The sequence below is a fragment of the Natrix helvetica genome (genome assembly GCF_964273705.1).
Source record: "Natrix helvetica genome assembly, chromosome: 6".
NCBI lineage: Eukaryota > Metazoa > Chordata > Lepidosauria > Squamata > Natricidae > Natrix > Natrix helvetica.
This window is the reverse complement of record NC_138553.1, coordinates 10,161,188-10,182,733: the sequence shown is the minus strand read 5'-3', so window position 1 is coordinate 10,182,733 and position 21,546 is coordinate 10,161,188.

The following is a 21,546-nucleotide window of genomic DNA, read 5'->3' as shown; positions in this document are numbered from 1 at the left end:
CTCCTGCTCCAAAGCATCTTTTTGGAGCTGAATCCAAAATGCTATGCAACGCTATTCTCTAGGCATTTGATTAAATTCTATAGGATCAAAAGGTGAGCTTTTGCTTTGAACCCAGTTTTCTAAAAGCTGTTTACCTGCAGGCCTCAGTCACTCCCATATGCTGTATAGTAGCCCCTTCTCTTTTTCTGCTCTTAATATATCATAGTTTTGCACCTTTTTTTCCCCATGATATGTGTTTCCCAGAGGCTAACCTAACACAACCTTGAGCCAAGCCATATAAATGACAGATTGACTTCACAAATAGGTATCATAAATAAGTACCCACATAATAATAGCTGCCCTGGTCAGGAAGAAAGCAAATAAGAACTCCAGAGACAGAGCTATTGAAGTTATGGACCATTAATGTTATATATTGTTCTCAGACACAATCATTTTTTTTTACAAGGAAGGAACATGGATATGTTGCCAACAATCCAAGAACATCAGCAATAGGGCCAAGGGGATTATAAGGTCATCCATTCTAAACCTACGATAGGACACTCAAGGATGTCTTTTTCACGTTGAGTTTGACTCTTGGTATCCATAACCATGACTGTGTAGCTTCCTTACAGCACTACAAAACTGTATGCCAATGTCTTCTTGTATTATTTTTCTCCCAGTCTAGCCTAAAACTCTGAGATTTCCTAATGGTTCCTATCCAGAAACTAACTACATCTGCTTAGCATTTTCAGATCATCTATCTGGGCTCTCTAAAACTCTACAAACACTCTACTTTGGAAAATTAATTGCTGAATTGTCAGTCCAATGTAATCTTAACCATGAAATCCAACTGGATGATTTTGGGCCAGTCACTCTCTCTTTCAGTCCAACTCACCTCACAGAGTTGTCGATTGCAGGGAAAATAGAAGGAAGGTATGTTGGATACATTTGCCACCTGGAGTTATTTGTAAAAAATAAAAAGGCAGGATACAAGTAAATTAAACAATTAAATAAATAAAGTCTGGCCTGAAACAGTGTTACCTGGCCAATATAAGACTGCATATAAAGATCTACCATCCCTGCTGAATAATTTTCAACTCATGTCTCCAGCATATTAATCAGATGGTTAATGAAGTCTTGACTTATTCCCCACTTGAAAATATTTTGGTTAGGTTTGTACAAAAATCCATTTTTGTAGGACAAGAGCAGGCATAGCTGGGGAGCAGAGTTAAGTACGTCATTAGTTTAGAGTCCTTGATTGTGATAAGAGATTCAAATCCAACCACTTCTGAATTTCCTTTGCCCTTATCTAAGGTAATCTAACCGTATCCACCTAATCAAAGATAATTAGGGGACCGGCGGCATATAGACAATGGTTGCTGGAACTGGGTATGTCTAGTTTGATGAAAAGAAGGACTAGGGGTGACATGATAGCAGTCTTCCAATATCTCAGGGACTGATGCCACAAAGAAGAGAGAGTCAAAATATTCTCCAAAGCACCTGAGGGCAGGACAAGAAGCAATGGGTGGAAACTAATCAAGGAACTAATCAAGAAGGAACTTAGAACTAAGGAGAAATTTCCTGACAGTGAGCACAATTAATCAGTGGAACAAGTTGCCTCCAGAAGTTGTAAATGCTCCAGCACTGGAAGTTTTTAAGAAGAGATTGGAGAACCATTTGTCTGAAAAAGTATAGGGTTTCCTGCTTGAGCTAGACATCCTCCAAGGTCCCTTCCAACTCTGTTATTCTATTCTATTTCTATTTCTATTTCTATTTCTATTTCTATTCTATTCTATTCTATTCTATTCTTACCTGGCGCCAATTTAGTGTTGAACTTCAGTTGACCAGATTCTTGTGTATAGGCTTGAATAAATCTTCTATGATGCACCCTTATGAATGGTCCTGACTCTTTGCAGTGACATTTTCCTTCTCATTCAGGATCCCAGTTTGGGCTTTGAAGAAAGTGGCTGAAGAAGGCTTTCTTGAAAGAATTAGATTTTTAGCTCCCTGGTGGCTCCTTTTATTCCTAGTACAGCAAAAGCTGAAGCTGCTGGTTGACCTTGCAAGTGGGCATGAAGATGTCAAAAGAGATTTATGCACTTAAACCAAGCACTAATCAAATAGTTAATCTTCATTACGGCCATGGAGGTTGGACAGAAATCAGTTTATTACAGCATAGCCATCTCCCGGTTCTCCTTTCCCATTTTTCTTCATTCAAATCCATCAATTGGAATAAGATAAAGTATCTGATAAGCCAAAAGCTTCAGCTTGCATAAATATCTCTCATCGGAATGAACCATTCTTAAGCTCTTTGACTTTTTATTTGGTTTTTTTTAAAACCATGGAATAGTAGTAGCACTTAGACTTATATACCGCTTCATAGTGCTTTATAGCCTTTCTAAGCAGGTTACAGAGTCAGCGTATTGCCTGCACAGTCTGGGTCCTTATTTTACCTATCTTGGAAGGATGGAAGGATGAATCAATCTTGAGCCTGGTGAGATTTGAACTGCCAAAGTGCAGTCAGCTAGCCGTCAGCGGAAGTAGCCTGCAGTACTGCACTCTAACCACTGCGTCACCAAAGCTCATAGATTCTCATAGAGTAGATATTAATTTAGCCTTTATTCAGATTTCAGTGGGATTTGCTGGATTCCACACACACACACCCCAATTTATGGGTCAAAACTCCAATCTGGGTGCCACCACCTTCCAACCCAATTTTGATCTTCAGGAGACTAGATAACCTGAAACTCATAAACATCTAAGATCCTAACCGATGGTAGAATCAGTTCAAATGTTGATTGTGTTCGGTCAGATAGAGCTATATGAATCCTCTTGGCAGCCTAAGAAAATATTATTTTATGGCCGTTGTTTTGAGAATCAGAAAAAATCAAGGCAGGAGAGAAATATTTTGGGCTATGGTCTCACGTAAGAATGACAAACATGACTAATCTAGTTCCTGCTATGCAACCACACATGACTGCCTTCCCCCCATCTTTTAGCGATATTATTTTAAGCAATAAATCTGTTTGTTTGTTTTTTGTCCACCGAGATAACAGTTGAATGTTTTGTCTGCACAGATCTAGCTTTCATGAGCTGCTGGAAAATTTAAAGCTGATTTCTGATTCTAGGAATGCCAGTTCAACAAGAGTCATAATTTATAATGTTTTGAGCGGGGACATTCTGGAGACCAAGATTTATTGCCGTACAAATTCTCCCCAAAAACGAGGATTAAAGCAAATTTCAGTTGCTTGGACCTGAATGGAGAGGAAGATGCAAAATCCTCCTAAGCAAATGATTCCTACCATTTAATATTTGATCTCTCCAAGTCAAATATGCAAAGCAAATGTTTGAAATCAATGAATATTAAGACCACTTTTTTTTACGAATGCCCCAAAGCTCCAAGTTCTCTTAACTTTGGGAACTCAACCTTTGCAAAGTTCACCTGTCTTTCTCAACATGTATTTGGATATTTCCCCAAAGAGGGAAATTTGCTGTTTTCAGACATTTGCAGAGTGATGTTAGGCATGCTTATTCAGATTAATGGCTCGTTGAATTTAATGTGACCCTGGATCAGGTAAATGTTTCCTTCTACAGTTGACCTTTTCAGAGGAAAGTAAACAAAGGTGCATAGAATTGAACCATGGGAAAATAAAACAGAAATGATCAACCATTTCATATAAATGGCAAATGTACCTATTGGGTATATATGCTATTGCACATATCTGAAGTATAGTAGGATATTATCTTTAAAAGTCCAGATCGTATGTGCCTGAGATCAGGTTTAATGTGGATACAGAGGTAAATGTGGAAATATATGTGAAATATATAAATAGATATAGAATAAAATAACAGAGTTGGAAGGGACCTTGGAGGTCTTCTAGTCCAAACCCTTGCTCAGGCAGGAAACCCTATACCATTTCTTCAAAATTTATGTGGAACTTGGACGTGTTTCTTAGAATGGGACAGACAGAGGTCCTATGTTCTTCATGGGTTACTCTGTCACAGTTACTCTGTTACTTTGTCTAGTTGATGCAACATCTAATTATTTTCCATTTGTCTATTTCCATAAGAAAAAAAGATGTATATTGGTTAAACCTCCTGAAAATGTCTAGGTTGTTGTTTTGCTTTCATTGTATTGTTGGAATGATAGTTGTATTATTTGTGATTTTACATTGTGTTGTCCCTGTAGATTTTCACTGTTCTTTCTTTGCATTTCCAAGTTCTGTCGGATCATCTTATTCCGGGCAGAAATGAGTTCCTAGTGGTTTGAACCAGTTCGGCTGAATCGGTAGTGGTTTGGTGACCTGCGTCGCTGGAACCAGCAGCAACCCATGCCTGCCACGCCCCTGAATCAGTTCTCCCATGGGGCTGCCATCTTAATTTTCAGTTCTGTGCATGCGCAGAACAATTGTAATTGCACAAATTTAATTTTTTTCTTCTTTTAATGTTTTGCACATGCACAGACCTCTTGTTGTGCAAATGCGCACACGTCTATTTGCGCGCACCGAACTAGCAGTAATGCCAGGAGCAACCCACCGCTGACTCAGGGGTGCCAAACTCAAGGTCTGGGGGCCAGATTCGGCCCACAGGGTGCTTAGATCTGGCTGCGGGGCCACCCTAGAAACAGCGAAGGACTGGCCCATGGTGTCTCTGCCAGCGAAAACATTTTCGCTGGCAGACAAAAATGGAGCTCCAGAGTTCCGTTTTCACTGACAGAGGTTTGCAAGAAACCGTTGCAGCAGAAAATGGCGCTCGGGAGCCCGTTTTCCCTGGCAAAGCGCTTGGGCCCCCATAGGCACCCCCAACACAAGTGATGTTGAGCTGGCCACACCTACCCTGGCTACACCCACCCCAGCCACCTGAGGTCAAACACAACCCTGATGTGGCCCTCAAGGAAAACAAGTTTGACACCCCTGATCTTACAACCTGTTTACAGTAATAAAATGCATTCCAATTCTTACCGAGGCTAAATGACTCGAATCCCTTTCCATATTTTGCACTATTTAGGATTAAAGAACTCGTCAGGTATAATAAAATGGCATGGGGCATAGAGTATTCATTGTCTGCATGATTGAATTAAGTACAGATTGATAATGAATCAATACTGGTTTTGATGTATTACCTGATTTTTTTAAAATGTACTTGATGATGAACTGCTCCTAAGAATAGCACCATCATTCATCTATTTATATTGCTAAGTGGATCATTTTGAAAGCAGTAATTGCCAAAAGGGGGATTATAAATAAAGTCATCTTGGTTTGTCATATCAAGAAGTTCACATGAAGATGACTACCAATGCATCCAACTGAAAGATAACACAGCCCAGGTTTGTCTTCAGTGAGTCTGTCATATTATAGGAATATAATGACATCTATCTATCTATCTATCTATCTATCTATCATCTATCTATCTATCTATCTATCTATCTATCTATCTATCTATCTATCTATCATCTATCTACCATCTATCATCTATCTATCTATCATCTATCTATCTATCTATCTATCTATCTATCTATCTATCTATCATCTATCTATCATCTATCTATCTGTTAGATACTTGCTTTAACTACAGTGGTTTCCACCAAGATCCTCTGTTCTGGCGGGAACAGAGGTTTAATCTCATTGGTCGAAGGGTCTGACAGCTCCCTATAAAAGGGCTGCTGTCAGACTCAACCTTCACTGGATTGTTCATACTTGTTGTACTTTAATAAAGAGCTGTTGTTGCCTTTAGCCTTGTGTGCCTTTCTATTACCCGATCTAACATTATCTATCTATCTATCTATCTATCTATCTATCTATCTATCTATCTATCTATCTATCTATCTATCTATGTATTTATCTATCTATCTATCTATCTATCTATCTATCTATCTATCATCTATCTATCTATCTATCTATCTATCTATCTATCTATCTATCTATCTATCATCTATCATCCACTTTCCACGTGCTGTTAGGAGCCATGGTGGTGCAGTGGTTAGAATGCAGTACTGCGGGCTACTTTTGCCGACTGCTGGCTGCCTGCAGTTTGGCAGTTTGAATCTCATCAGACTAAAAATTGACCCAGCCTTCCAACCTTCCAAGGTGGGTAAAATGAGGACCCAGATTGTTGGAGGCAATATGCTCACTCTATAAACTGCTTAGAGAGGGTTGTAAAGCACTGGGAAGTGGTATATAAGTCTAAGTGCTATTGCTATTGTTAGTATTTGATATCAATGAATGCAGCGTGCAGGCATTTCCCCTTCCACTCATTTTCAATTTAATGAAAGAGAACTAACTTGCAAAGTTTCTTCCAAGAGAGAAGAAAGCTTCTGTGAACTTCTCATGGGTAGAGGATGGTGGTGTTAGTTAGCAATAGCAATAGGACTTAAACTTATATACCACTTCGTAGCGCTTTTACTGCCCTTTCTAAGCAGTTTACAGAGTCAGCCTATTGCCCCCAACAATCTGTGTCCTCATTTTACCCACCTCGGAAGGATGAAAAACTGAGTCAACCTTGAGCCTGTGAGATTTGAACTGCTGAACTTCAGCTAACAGTCAGCTGAAGTAGCCTGCAGTACTGCACTCCAACCACTGCGCCACCTTGGGTCTTAGTTAATTATGATATGGTCAAGGAATATGTGTGAATGCCTGAGAGAACCCAGTGTATTGGAGTTGTTCAAATATTGGAGTAGCGCTGTGGAGAAGCAGATTCAAGTCCATCCTCATGAGTGAAGGATCAATCAATGACTTGAGTCAGTCAATCTCTCTTAGCACAATCCACCATGCATAGTTGCTGTTGAGGGGCATTGCAGGTAGACCTCAACTTATACCTAGAATTGCTAACAGTGAGGTCATTAAGTGAGTCACACCCAATTTTACCACCATAGTCATTAAGCAAATCAAAGTAATCAACTCATAGGGCCGGGATGGCGAACCTATGGCACGCATGCCACAATTGGCAAGTGGAGCCATTTGTCAGGGCACGCAAGGAGTTGATCTGTCAGCTGGCCAGTGCATATGCGTGCGCTGGCAAGCTGAGTTCAGCCTTTTTAAAAGCCATTTTTTGCCCTCCCCAGGCTCCAGAGGCTTTATACGAGCTGGGGAGGGCGAAAACAGCCTCCCCTGCCTGCCCCCACGGAGGCCCTCCAGAGGCTTCAGGAGCTTCCCTGAAGCCTCCGGAGTGTAAAAAACTGGACCTATGGGCAAACCGGAAGTCACTTCCAATTTGCTTGTAGGGTCTTTTTTTGTCCTTCGGAGCCTTCAGGGAAGCCTCCTAAGGACTCCTGAACGCTCCGGAGGGCTAAAATCAGCCCTACAAGCAACCTGGAAGTGACTTCAGGTTTGCTTGTAGGGTCGTTTTCTGCCCTCCGGAGGGTTCAGGAAAGCTCCTGAAGCCTCCAGAGGGCCTCCGGGCGGGCAGGGGAGGCTGTTTTACTCTTCCCCAGGCTCCTATAAAGCCTCTGGAGCCTGGGGAAGGCGAAAAAAGCATGCAAAAAATGGGGGGAGTGCCTGTCATGCGCATGTGCGCTGAGGGGGGGTTCGTTCATTGCATTATGGTTGCAGCACGCCTGCACACGACCCCCCTGTGCTCCCCCTGCTTATGGCACGCGAGCCAAAAAAGGTTCGCCATCGCTGTCATAGAGTATTGTTGCACTTTTTTTCAGTACTGTCATAATTTTTAGCTATCATTACATGAACAGTCGTAAATGGAGGGCTACCTGTATCGAAGGAGAACGTTCGACGTATATTGCGTTAAAATCTGGGGAGGGGAGGGGAATCTACCAACCAACCAGCACTGTACTCTTTCCTTGTTCCCATTAAATCTTAATTTAGAAGGGAATTCACCCCTGGGAGTAGACCCGGATAGACAAGAACCATTCCAATATTAGCAACCTAGCCAATCCCAACAATACTGCATACCACCAGAAGACATTTAAAATCACTATTCAAGAACTCTGAGACTATGACAATCAAGCAGAAACCTTTCCCACAACGGAAGGAATTGCAAGATTGTGTCTTCCTTCCACTGTCATTCTTCTAAGATTTGCAAGGACCTCTTGCTCCATCTCTGACCTCTGCCATTCCCATCCTCTGCAGCCCATGGTCACTTCCTACACACTCCAAATGTGCTGAGAGCACATAACTTTGGCTGGTTATTGACATTGGCAAAGGGACATTGTCTTGTCCAAGCTTCAGTTATTTCAATCCTGGGCTTATTTAATATCATGGTTGCTTCCCCTTGCCAGAATAAGTCTAAAATGAATTAGACTTTCAGGGGTGATAGGATAAAAGGATCTGCATGAGCAGTAAGTCTAATTATCATCCAACTTTCAGACTATATTTATGCTGGCTTTACTGCCCAAGTAAACAGGATTTTTTTTTTGTTGTTGTTGTTGTAGACACATAGGAAGAAGAGACGTCCGTTTTGCCAAAAACACTTCCACCGTGATATTTGAGAGAATCATCTCTTTTCTGCTTCAGGGAGCTGGAAAACTTTAAAAGTTTATTGTTCTTCAACAGACCCATGTCGGGAGTGATCATAGCTTTTAACCATTTTAATGAGAGAGAGAGGGGGGGGAGGGAGGGAGGGAGGGAGAGAGGGAGGGAGGGAGAGAGAGAGAGAGAGAGAGAGAGAGAGAATGAATGAATGAATTTGGAAAGTTGCCATGCTGGGAAGCAAAGCACCGGTGTTTTGTATTATTTTTATTTCCAAGAATGCTTGTAGATCTAAAAAGTAAAATATGGGATAGAGAGATCGGGAGAGATATTTCACAGGCTTAAACTACTTCCTCTACTCCCTATTTTAGTCATACTTTCTATTTATAATGAGAAAATTATAAATACATTAGAAACATTTTAGGAGGGCAGGGACTGACTAATTGCGAACATCCCAACAATAGCAAAGTTTGACAGTGGAACTGATTGCCATAAAGATATGGTGGCTTCCCATTTGTTGGATATGTTGAATCAGAGGGCATCTGTTGGTAGTAATTATATTACATTACATTACATGATATTCATGATGGCTCAGTGGCTAAGATGCTGAGCTTGTTGATCAGAAGGTCAGCAGTTTGGGGGTTTGACTCCCCAGCACCGCGTAAAGGAGTGAGCTCCCGTTACTTGTCCCAGCTTCTGCCAACCTAGCAGTTCGAAAGCATGTAAAAATGTAAGTAGAAAAATAGGGACCACCTTTGGTGGGAAGGTAACAGCGTTCTATGCCGCTTTGCTGTTTAGTCATGCCGGCCACATGACCACGGAGACATCTTCGGACAGCGTTGGCTCTTTGGCTTTGAAACGGAGTTGAGCACCGCCCCCTAGAGTCAGGAACGACTAGCAGGCATGTATGGGGTACCCTTTACCATCATATTATATTATATTATATTATATTATATTATATTATATTATATTATATTATATTATATTATATTATATTATTATACTATACTATACTATACTATACTATACTATACTATACTATACTATACTATACTATACTATACTATACTATATATTATATTGTAATATTATATTATTTATATTACATTACATTTATATGCCATTCTTCTCACTATTTAGTGACTTTGGGCAGATGACAATGTTATAGTGATATTATGCAATGAAAACATTAAAACCTTCAAACTTTGAGCATCAAAGTCAGAACACTACATTAACAGCAAAGCAAACAGAACATAGTACATAGAATCATAAGGATGGAAGGGACCTTGGAGGTCTTCCAGTCCAACCGTCTGCTCAAGGCAGGTAACCTCATATCATCCCAGTCAAATGGCTGGCCAGTCTATTTTTGAAAACTTTCAACCATGGAGCATTCACAACTCTGCGAAGCAAGCTATTCCGCTGATTAATCATTCTCCCTGTCAGAAAAATTATGTTAGGTTGAATCTCTCTTTTAAAGAACCAACAATTAAACTGGATGGAGGCAGGATCTTCTGCTAACTATTTGTTGTTGTTGTTAGTCGCGAAGTCATGTCCAACCCATCACGACCCCACAGACAACGTTACTCCAGGCCTTCCTGTCCTCTACCATCCTCTGGAGTCCATGTAAGCTCATGCCTACTTCTTCGGTGACTCCATCCAGCCACCTCATTCTCTGTCGTCCCCTTCTTCTTTTGCCCTCAGTCTTTCCCAGCATTAGGCTCTTCTCCAGGGAGTCCTTCCTTCTCATTAGGTAGACTCCAAAAGGATTTGAGTTTCCTCTTCAGGATCTGGCCTTCTAAAGAGCAGTCAGGGTTGATCTCCTCTAGGACTGATCTATTAGCTACCTACAAAAGTGAGGTGCCATCATCAAGCCAGTTAGCCGAGTTAGGTTTTCAGGCTTTTTCCAAAGGCCAACACTAGGAAGACTTTAATCATTCAGCATTTGCATATTTTCCTTCTTGCACTAATTTAACAAAATGCTTCCGGGGGGTAGAGTGGGTGAACGGACAGATGGATGGACGCGCATACACACACGCACCCCAACCGAAGTGGGTTTCAATTTTTTTATTACCTATTATGTGGGTGTAGCCTATTTTGTGGGTGTGACTTGGCGGTCATGTGACTGGGTGGGAGTGGCCAACTTGATGTCACTCATCAGGAGATGTCATAGATTGGGTAAAATGTGGTGAAGCTCACTTGACAATGCTCTTGCTTAGCAACCACAATTTTGGGCTCAATTGTAGTCATACGTCAAGGACTATCTCTGCCTTCCTCTGGATGGCAGCCTTGTGCTAGTAAACTCCTTCTTCTTTCTGACAATTTTCCTTTCTGTTAGAGGTACCAAAATAATCCAGACAATGTAAGGTTTCCTGCTGCAGCAGGGAGTTGGACTAGATGACCTCTGAGTAGCCTTCCAGTCCTAAATTGCTGTGCTGTTTTTCTTTCTTCTTTCTTTCTTTCTTTCTTTCTTTCTTCCTTCCTTTCTATCTATCTATCTATCTATCTATCTATCTATCTATCTATCTATCTATCTATCTATCTATCTATTATCTATCTATCTCCCTTCCTTCTGTGGGAAACAACCAACCCCCCCCCCCCATCCCAAATAAAACATTACTCCCAGAAAGGCTCATTCCACATGCCTGCCAGATAGATAATGAGATAATGAGCCTATAGAAAGCTTGGCTCCATTCACAAGCAGGGAATGATCCAAACCCTTTTAGAAACACAAAGCTCATATCGCGCAAATCCCAACACTTCAAAAACATAAAACCATATAAGAATCCTATCTTTTATCCAGTTTGTTGTTCAGTTGACCCAGAAACAAACTGCTGAATGTCACTTTGCAAATTTCCTTTTGAGCAGCTTTTCAATTTAAAGCAGGTTTCAATTTAAAGTTTGCAGCATTAAGACTTGTGGACTTCAACTCCCAGAATTCCACAGCCAGGCATGCTCAGTTCCGATTTAAAGAGAGCATTTCTTTTTCTCCTTTGCTGAATCCCAGCTAAAAAGTGAATTTCCTTCTTTTTCTTTCTTAGTCTTTCTTTGTCTTTCTTTGTCTTTCTCCCTTCCCTTCCCCCCTCCTCTCTGTTTTTAAAACCTCTTTTCCCTTGCTTGAACTGGCAGGGAAAGGGGGCTTTAAAAAAAGAAGCAGCAGCTTCTGACGAAGGCCAAGCCACCATTACTACCGGTTTGGTCCGGTAGGCCAGATTTTCACTACCTCTTCTGGCGTACTGTACTGTACCAGGAGGAATCCACCTCTGACAAACACACACACTGACAACAGAGCTTCCTAATGGGCATAATTCATTGCAATGAGAAAGGTTCACTCCTCTGGATGCCATTTGTGGGAGGCTGAGAATGACCTCCAAAATGTTTCCTAATTTAATCCTGCCCACGAGAGTTCTATAAATAGTAGACATTTTCCCATCTGTACCTAGCTAGATGTTAAGATTTGGAATCTGAACTTTTAAAACTTGAATTAAGGAACAATGGTAGCAATGGTAGCTTTCTTGGAAGTAAGCAAATAAGCTCTCCCAGATGATGGGGGATCTCAATTCAAGAACTGAGTTTTGTCTTGGGACAAAGCTGGTGAATGTCTTCTTTTATAGACAAGCTGCCTTCCCTATCAGTGAAGCAAGCAGTTTCTAAACATCCTTTTAATCTAAAGACGTGGGTCTGATAAACTTTTGGCTGGGGGCTCTGCTGTGAAATTTGAAGATACTTCAGATGTTGTCCCTAAGATCCCTTAACATCTGATGTGACTGTCAAACAGTTGAAGATGATGAATAAGAGTTAGCACTTAATTACTCTTCACTCATTGTCTGTGCTGCTACAGGAGCTTCCTCGGAGACTTTGGGTTTATTCTCTGAAACTCATAATACATTAACAAAGATGTCTCAATCTGATATTTTTCTCACACTGAGGATTCCAGAGTGGCCAAAGTTATGATACAGATTGTAAATAGCAAATATTGTTATCGGAGAATTGGTGTGTGTGTGTATTTGACCTGCCTGCCTGCTTTTGTAGGAAGCTAGTACCCACCCCTCTCCTAGGAAAATGAGATATTTTAGGAAATAGTAAAAGGGCAGAATATTTCCCCTAAAAAGGAAGCAGAAATTCAGCCCCTCCCCGCTTTGTCAATAGGCCAGTAAGGCCTGGGACAGTCTATTCTACATAACAAAGACCTACCTCCTTCAGGCAGAGCCATAGGAGGAATTGCCCTAAGCCCCTTCATTAAATCATCACCCAGCATGGCTCAACCAAGCCTGGGACTCGGGACAACCTACAGAGTTGCCCCTGCATGACCCCATGGGAGTCTGACAACCAATCAGAACACAAGCTCAAATCCAAAAGCTCAGAGAGGGCATAAAACTGGGGCACTCTCAGCACGACTCCCCCCCCTTTTTTTTTTTGCCCAGGACCTCAAACCATGTGGTCCCATCCACCATTAAAACCATCTTTCCAAACAGCCACCGTTGTTTCCAGTTGGACTAGAAGACCTCTGGGGTCCCCTTCCAGCTCTATAATTCTATGTATTATTGCAAATGAAGGTGATTTCATAAAGATTGCAACCTGTGGCTGACATCTTAGCTCTGGAACCCAGATCTCAAAACTTCCCACGCTCCCTCGTCTGGCCTCTTATGACAGAGCCTGTCTCAAGGAAGAAGAAAACCTACACACTGCACCCAAATAGCTATGTGCCTAGGGCCTGTTTGCTTACCTTTGGGAGACATATTTAAATGACTTACAACTGATTGTTAAATAAAATGAACGCACGAGGTTCAAAAAACAAGCAGAGTTCAGGTGAATGAGAGTGTTAAAAACTCGAAGTCGCAGAGCATGGTGGTAAATATTTGGCTTAAACATGCAATTTGCTCTGCCAGCTGATATGGAAACACCTGTGGTATTGAAACCCATTGACCTCTTGGCAGTTCCTGCTTAAGTTGTCTTTCGTGCCCACTAGATGGCATTGCCTGATTTTTATTATTTCACATCAGTGATAAGCTTGAGTCTTGAAAGGTTTGGGGAAGGAGAAACACAAGGAAAGACATTAGAATCAGTCGCCCTAACTGTCTCTAAACGTTTAAACTTTTGTCTGTTCAGCACATATATCTACGCTGGATAAGAGTAAAAATCACTGAGTCTCACAGTGCTAAGTAATTATATCACATCACATCTCATGTCTCACAAGGAAGGAAAGAAGGAAGGAAGGAAAGAAGGAAAGAAGGAAGAAAAGGAAAGAAGGAGGGAGGGAAGAAGGAAGTGAGGAAAAGGGAGGGAGGGAACGAGGAAGGAAGAAAAAGAGAAGGAGGGAGGGAAAAAGGAAGGGAGGGAGGAAGAAAGGAAGGAGGGAAGAAGGGAGGAAGGGAAGAAGGAAGAGAGGGAGGAAAAGTGGAAGGGAGGGAAGAAGGAAGGAAGGTGAATGGATGGATGGGAGGGGAGAAGGAAGGGAGGAAAAGTGAGGAAGGGAGGGAAGAAGGAAGGAAGGAAAGAAAGAATGAAGGAAAGAAGGAAAGAAAGAAAGAAAGATGGAGAGAAGAAGGAAGGGAAGAAGGAAGGAAGGAAAGGAAGGAGGGAGGGAAGGGAGAAGGGAGGGAGGGAAGAAGAAATGGAGGGAGGGAAGAAGGGAGGGAGGAAGGAGGGTAGGTAGGTGGGTGGGAGGGGAGAAGGAAGGAAGGAAAGAAAAGGGAGGAGGGGAGGGAAGAAGGACAGAAGAAAGAAAGAGAGGGAGGGAAGAAGGGAGGGAAGAAGGAAGGAGTAATTAGTAATTTGAGATATAAAAGTAGAAGAAAACAAACATGCTGTCTCTTAAACTCTGACATTATCATTTATAAATAGTGACTACATTCACTAAGGAGCAATTTCTGCCAGAAACCAGAAGTAAATGGCAAATTGCAAATGGACAATTTCTAGCAAAATTATTCTAACTTCTGGTCCTATGACCACGAGATATATCAAACAGTTGTAAATGTAGACTAGTTGCTCAGTGCCCAAAATGTGATCATGTAACCATGAGGGGAGAGATGTCTGAACTTTGAAACCAAGTCATAACAAGTCATAACTATCTTTTGGGATACAGAGTTGGAAGGGACCTTGGAGGTCTTCTAGTCCAACCCCTTGCTTAGGCAGGAAACCCTATACCATTTCAGATAAATGGCTATCCAACATCTTCTTAAAAACTTCCAGTGTTGGAGCATTCACAACTTCTAGAGGCAAATTGTTCCACTGATTAATTGTTCTAACTGTCAGGAAATTTCTCCTTAGTTATAGGTTGCTTCTCTCTTTGATTAGTTTCCACCCATTGCTTCTTGTTCTACCCTCAGGTGCTTTGGAAAATAGGTTGACATCTCCCCCCCCCTTTTTTTTTTTTGTGGCAGCCCCTGAGATATCAGAACACTGCTATCATGTCATCCCTAGTCCTTCTTTTCATAAGCCTAGACATATCCAGTTCCAGCAAGCGTTCTTCATATGTTTTGGCCTCCAGCTTCCCTAATCGTCTTTGTTGCTCTTCTCTGCACTCTCTCTAGAGTCTCCACATCTTTTTTACATCGTGGCGACCAAAACTGGATGCCGTATTCCAAGTGTGGCCTTACCAAAGCCTTATAAAGTGGTATTAACCCTTCATGTGACCTTGATTCTATCCCTCTAAGCAAGACCATTCTATCCGTTTATCATAAGCAAGACCATTGGAAAGAAACATACCTATATAAGAGGGATTGAAATTTTCACCCATGCCCAGCTAGAAACCAAATTTTGTGCTTCATTCATTGAAAACTAAACAAACATAGACCACGGGCACAAAAAGACTGCTTTTTGGAGCTAGGTGGGCTATTGATAAGAACTTAGTAGAGACCTCCTTGGGGTTTCTGCATCCCTATTTCATCAACAGGCATTTTGTTGCTTTGAATAGAAGCCTCATGGCAAATGTTCAGCCAACCTTTTATTTTTAAGAATCATGTGGTCCATTTAGTTCTTTTTTAAAAAACAACAACAACTACATCTTAACTAAGCAGCAACACACTTAAGCAGCTTGCATACCCAGAAGAAAGCAATGTTACCATTGCTAGCAGGTACTAATAAGTATGCCTTGCAGTTTCCACAGACTTGAGTGGCAATTTCCTTGCATATTTTTTTAAAAATAAAAAAAATATATTACAAAATGCTACTGAAACAGCAGGTTAGAAATGAAAATCCAGTAGAAATTTCTTAACTTCATAATCAGGGATAGATTTTATTCTAGTGAGGCAGGGGTGGGCTGCTGGGGGTTTGCAGGGGAGAATTTCTAGTTACGATCCTGTGCAGTTCAGAGAACTCCCAAATCCCACTCCTGGCTGGCCCCGCCTACCCCTCCCCTTTCAGGAGTCCCCACGCGGCCCGTTTTGGATGCAGGTAAGTGCAGGGCACGGGCGGAGGCTCAGGGATGGCGAAAAACGGGCCTACCAGAAGTTCAGGAGGTCTGTAAACAAGCACGTTTACAGCCTCCAGAAGGCGGAGGTGGACGGGTGAGGAAGCCAAAAACTATTGGAAAAAGATTAAAAATTGGCTAGAATCAAAAACAGGCGTCAAAATTGATTGGAAACCAGAAGTATTTTTACTAGGAATAATGACAACGAAATATAAAAAAAGAAATCCAGTATTTAATTCTACACATAATTACGGCGGCAAGGATTGCCTTCGCTCAGAAATGGAAAAAATAAAATAATACTAAGCGAAGATGAAATAATAAGAAAGGTGATGGACTGTGCCGAAATGGACAAATTAACAAAAGAAATCCAGGGAAAAGAAGAAACAGAATATTATCAGATATGGGGGAAATGGTATAGGTGGATGGAGGAAAGAAACATGGATCAATGAAGGAAGACAACAAAGCCCCAAAATAGAAGTTAAGGAGAATTAACACATATATATATATGCACCAGTAGTGGGTTTCAAAATTTTTTAGAACCTCTTCTGTAGGTGTGGCCTGCTTTGTGGGAGTGGCTTGCCGGCCATGTGACTGGGTGGGCGTGGCCAACTTGTAAAATGTGGTGAAACTCACTTAACAACGCTCTTGCTTAGCAACCAAAATGTTGGCTCAGAAACTCTGGCATTTGAAGCACGCAAGTCTTAAAGCTGTCAAGTTACAAGACCCTCGCACCCCTAACCCTTTAGGGAAAAACCCCCAGGGGTGTTCTAACTTGACAGCTTTAAGACTTGTGGACTTCAACTCCCAGAATTCCTCCTCCAGTCATGTTGGCTCAGGAACTCTGGCATTGAAGTGTGCAAATCTTAAAGCTGTCAAGTTACAAGCCCTTGCACTCCTAACCGTTTAGGAAAAAAACCCCAGGGGTGTTCAAACTTGACAGCTTTAAGACTTGTGGACTTCAACTCCCAGAATTCCTCCTCTCGCTCTTCATCTTGATGATGTGTGGACGGGCGGGGGGGAGGGAGCTGGAACCGGTTCTAAACGGCACTGTAGATTTGTGGAACCTCTTCTATAGAAGAGGTTAGAACTGGCAGGTACCCACCCCTGATATGCACTCAAGAGAGTTTAAACTTATTAAAGGTATTCACCTAATATAGCAGCTAGATGAGTAAAATAAGAGGGTTAAAAATGGTGTGACTCAAATGAAATATATTAGAATGGGAAATAACATAAGGACAATTGTACCGATTTGAAACTGCTATTAGAAGGAACAGGAAGTTCCAATGTGTAAATGTAGTGTACATCTAAGTTCTCTCTGTGTGTATTTTCTATGTTTGTAAATAAAAAATTTAATTAAAAAAAGAAGTTCAGGAGGGCTGGAAACAGGCCCGTTTACGACCTCCAGAGTGCCTCTGGAACCAGGGGAGGCCGTTTTCGCCATCCCGGAGGCTCGAGGAAAGCTCCAGAGCCCCTGAAGGGCAAACCCTTCCCCCCATAGTGCAGGAGGCCAACTAGGACACACCCACCATGGTCACACTCACCCAGCAGTTGGGAAGAGAACCTCTTGCTAAAACTTTTGAAGCCCACCCCTGTAGTGAGGGTGAAGGTTCATTCTCCAAGCTTATGGGCTGGTTTCCTAACATTTCGTTACCAGGCTAGGTAACATCTTCAGCAGAGTCTAGAGGATGTCTCTGTTCTTCTGTTTATAAGGGCTTCTGGTGGTGGGTGTGTCAAGTGAGGGTCTTGTGATGGGTCTTATATGGATCAGGTGTGAGACACCAGTGAGCCTTATGATGGGTCTTCTGATAAGGAGATTACATCATTGGGAGGTGAACTGCTAGTGGGAGGGTTGCGTGAGTTGGTTGAGGGTCGGGGCCGTCTCTGGTTGGCTTTGTGGTTGATTTGGATTCTGAGGGGTTCATAAACTGGTTGTAGGTCAATGTGTCTGTTGATGGAATTGCTTGTCAAATGCCAGAAGGGAGGGCAGAAATTTGATCTATGTTAAATTACATTAGTTGAAAATTGAATTACTCCCATAGAGTTGAGTGCTCACTTTCCTTCCTTTTTGATGTCAACTCTGAAGCGACTCTAGCTGAAGCCATCTTGTGCTGCCTCATAGTTGCCATGAAGCCTGAGAGAGGGAAGGGAGGGGGAAAGTAGATAACCCGGCTACGGTCAAAGCAAAAAGTTTTGCTGTGGGAAGCAAGGTCATTGTAACAGGTGGCTGTTGAAGGAGGAGAGGAGCTTGCCATCCATCTTCATGTGAGTGGTGATACCTGGGAGGGGTGGGGATTTTTACTCTTTTAATTAGGTGAAAACCGTGGGAGTTGTTAGAGTTGGTTTTCACCGGCAGTGCTGATATGATGTACCCAATAAACATGTTCTTTGAAGAATCTACCTGCCTCGGAGTTCTGCTTTCAATGGGTACATTACTCGGAATGCTGATATTTGATACTTTAAAATAAGGTGGCAACTTTAAGTTGGGCCGAGGAGAAGGCTGGGGAATCTATCTAATTTTTTTGGGAATTGTGCCCTCCCAGTATGGAAAAACATCCTAATAAATTATGGATGAGGAGGCACAAGAAAAGGAAGGAAAGAAACATTGTATATATCACTTTTATACAAAATGCATCGCAGTGCTTTAAAACCATTTTAGGAAACTATTAGCAATTTAACAAAACTTCACAAAATAACAGATTCTGAAAACAAAGTCGCCCTTTGCATATCGTGACTGGCATTTCATTTATTTCTGGGCTATTTTCATTCCGATAATATAAATATTTTGAGTGGCTCTCCCGAGCCAAATTTTAGAGTGGCCTTTTCATTAAACACTTCCAGATTCAGGTTATTCCAACCTGTCTTGTATATTTACTTTTGTTTGCTGAACTCCAAGGCTTAGCTTATATAAGTGATTATATAAAATATTCAGCTCTAAATTAGCTGTCTGAAAATATCTCAGCTTCTCCATCAAATCATTTCACTTGCAGAAACAAAGACCTCTGACTTCTTGGGGATACTTGGGCTAGACCAGAATTTGATGCTTGGACTTCAGCATTAAACTGTTGGATCTATATATTGATGTGCTCTCTAAAATAGAGAGAGTGAGGTCCGGTGACCTATCCAGTGAGAACATATTGACAGTAGTACTCTATTTCCCTGAAAATAAGACATCCCCGGATAACAAGCCCAATCGGGCTTTTGAGTGCATGCGCTAAAATAAGCCCTCCCCTGAAAATAAGCCCTCCCCGAAAATATTGCAACACAGCAGCAGCCATGAGGTGACCATGCTCGCCGCCTCCTGGAACTCGAAAATAATAAGACCTCCCCGAAAATAAGGCCAAGCGCTTATTTCAGGGGTCCAAAGAAAATAAGACCCTGTCTTATTTTTGGGGAAACATGGTAAGAGTTGAGTCTCCTTCTCTGGTTATCCACAAATGTATTCAAAAGATCCTCTCTTCCAGATTTTAATGTATATACCAGTGATGGCAAACATTTTCAGCACCAAGTGCCGAAAAGGAAGAGCACACGCTGGATCGCAACCCGGAAGAGGACGCACATCGGAAAATGAACTTCTGGTTTCCAGCACATGCATGTGCGCTGGCCAGCTAGTCTTTCAGATACTGGTGTGCATGAGCAGACAATGATCAGATGGCCGGCGCACATACTCACACCGGAAAATGGAAGACCAGTTCTTCCAGTTTCCGGCACTGCCGCAAGCAGGGAGGCCAGTTGATCAATACACGCGCACGCGCGCCAGAAGCCCACAAGAGGAATGGGCAACGCCGCACATACCAGGCGACATGGCTCTGTGTGCCACTTTGAGCACGCGTGCCATAGGTTTGCCATTGCGGGTATATACCGTAGTCAAATTCATATTGAGTGTTAGCGTTCTAAATACCATGCAGAATTAAATTATTGTCCAAGGCAAAGTTATCCTTAAAGGTCCAATTTATTCGTACAGGCAAGTTAGCACGTCTATGGAATTCCAACACTGATTTTCTTCTTGGAATTCCACCCAGTTGAAAGTTCATGATCTATCCCCACACCCCATATTCCATCACATGTCCCAATCATCATCTTCCACGCTGGCATCTACACCCCTCTGCTTCCGGTCAGGTGTCGAGGTGCGGAGACAAAAGATGACCTTGGCTTCTATAAAAGAATGTCAACAATACATTCCACAATCCTACTCCTTTCTATTCCCCCCTCCCAACTACTACACTAATGAACAGCATAGAAAATTATAAGAAGGTGTGGCAGGCCAAAGATCCTAAAAAGAATATAACTATAGGCCTGACATTGAGACAGTCAGTACTGAAGGGAAAGCCCAAAATGATTTGGGTCCTGCTAACAGTTAAAAATAAATACTTTAAGTTGTTTCTGGAAAACAATTGGTAAGTAGTACAATTTTTCCAATTACATGACCACAGAACCCTTGTGTCAAATTTGTACCACACGAACCACAGTTTTACAGCCTTCTTGGCCAAGGTTGTTGAGCGAATCTCTCGTCGTTAAGTGAATCATGAGGTCATTGAGCAAATCTGGCTTCTCCAATGTCTTTGCTTGTCGGACGCCAGAAGGGAAGGTTGCAAATGGTCTTTATGAGACTTCAGGACGCTGCAACCTTCATAAATGCAGGCAGCCCTTGAAGTACAACGGTTCATTCCAGTTGAACTTAATAGAAACATACCAAGGCTAGTTCAAGGTAGGGCCCCTTTCCCTCTCTCCCCCTCCTCTGCTTTTCAGATCAACAAATGCCATTTTATACACTCAAATACAGCAACTGGGTCCAACTGGGTAGTCTTCGTGCGTATGACAATTGTGTCCTACCACCTTTTCTTTATTCTTCTACGTGGGTGTTTACCATCAGTGTTAGTGGTAGGCAATGTAGGCAGCATACACTATGGCACTCTAAAGATAAAAGCAATTAATTAATCCATTATTAAACAATTACTCTTCTTACATTTAACTAGCCAGGTACATCAGTGTTCACTCCTTTCTTACTGATAGCAATAGCACTTAGACTTATATACTGTTTCAAAGTGCTTTTACAGCCCTCTCTAAGCAGTTTACAGAGTCAGCCTATTGTCCCCCAACAATCTGGGTCCTCATTTTACCCAAGGATAGAAGGCTGGGTCAACCTTGAGCCGAGTGAGATTCGAACTGCCAAATTACAACAGAAGTAGCCTGCAGTACTGCCTTCTAACCACTGCACTACCACGGCCCTGCCGGTTACTACCTGGTCTAGTAGTAATGCTGCTTGTAATTCTGCTGCACTGATCAATCACAAGTTTAGCTAGTCCTTTGTATTGCAAAGGAAGCTGAATTTTTTAACTATCAGCTCAGGCAAACAAGCTAACAGTAAACAATGCCCTAACCAAGGAACCCACTAAGAACATTCCCACCAAAACTGACAGGGCACGCCACTTATATATAAACAAAGCAAAACCTATTCCCTTATAATCCTTTTTTTTTAATATATATAGATAGGGCTGATTGAAGGCTCCTAATTGCTGGAAGGATGAAGGAACCAGTTGGATTACATTAAAACATCTCTTAAAGCAGACCAGATACCGTAATAACTACAAGATTTCATGAAGTAAATCTTCCTAAATGTTTCACTTTCCAATTCATTAGACACGGTCTTGGATAGCATCCTTTTCTGTTGAAAGTTTCCATCAATGCATTGCTAATAAGTGAAGGGAATTCAAGTTCTATAGATGCAGGACCCATAGTAGA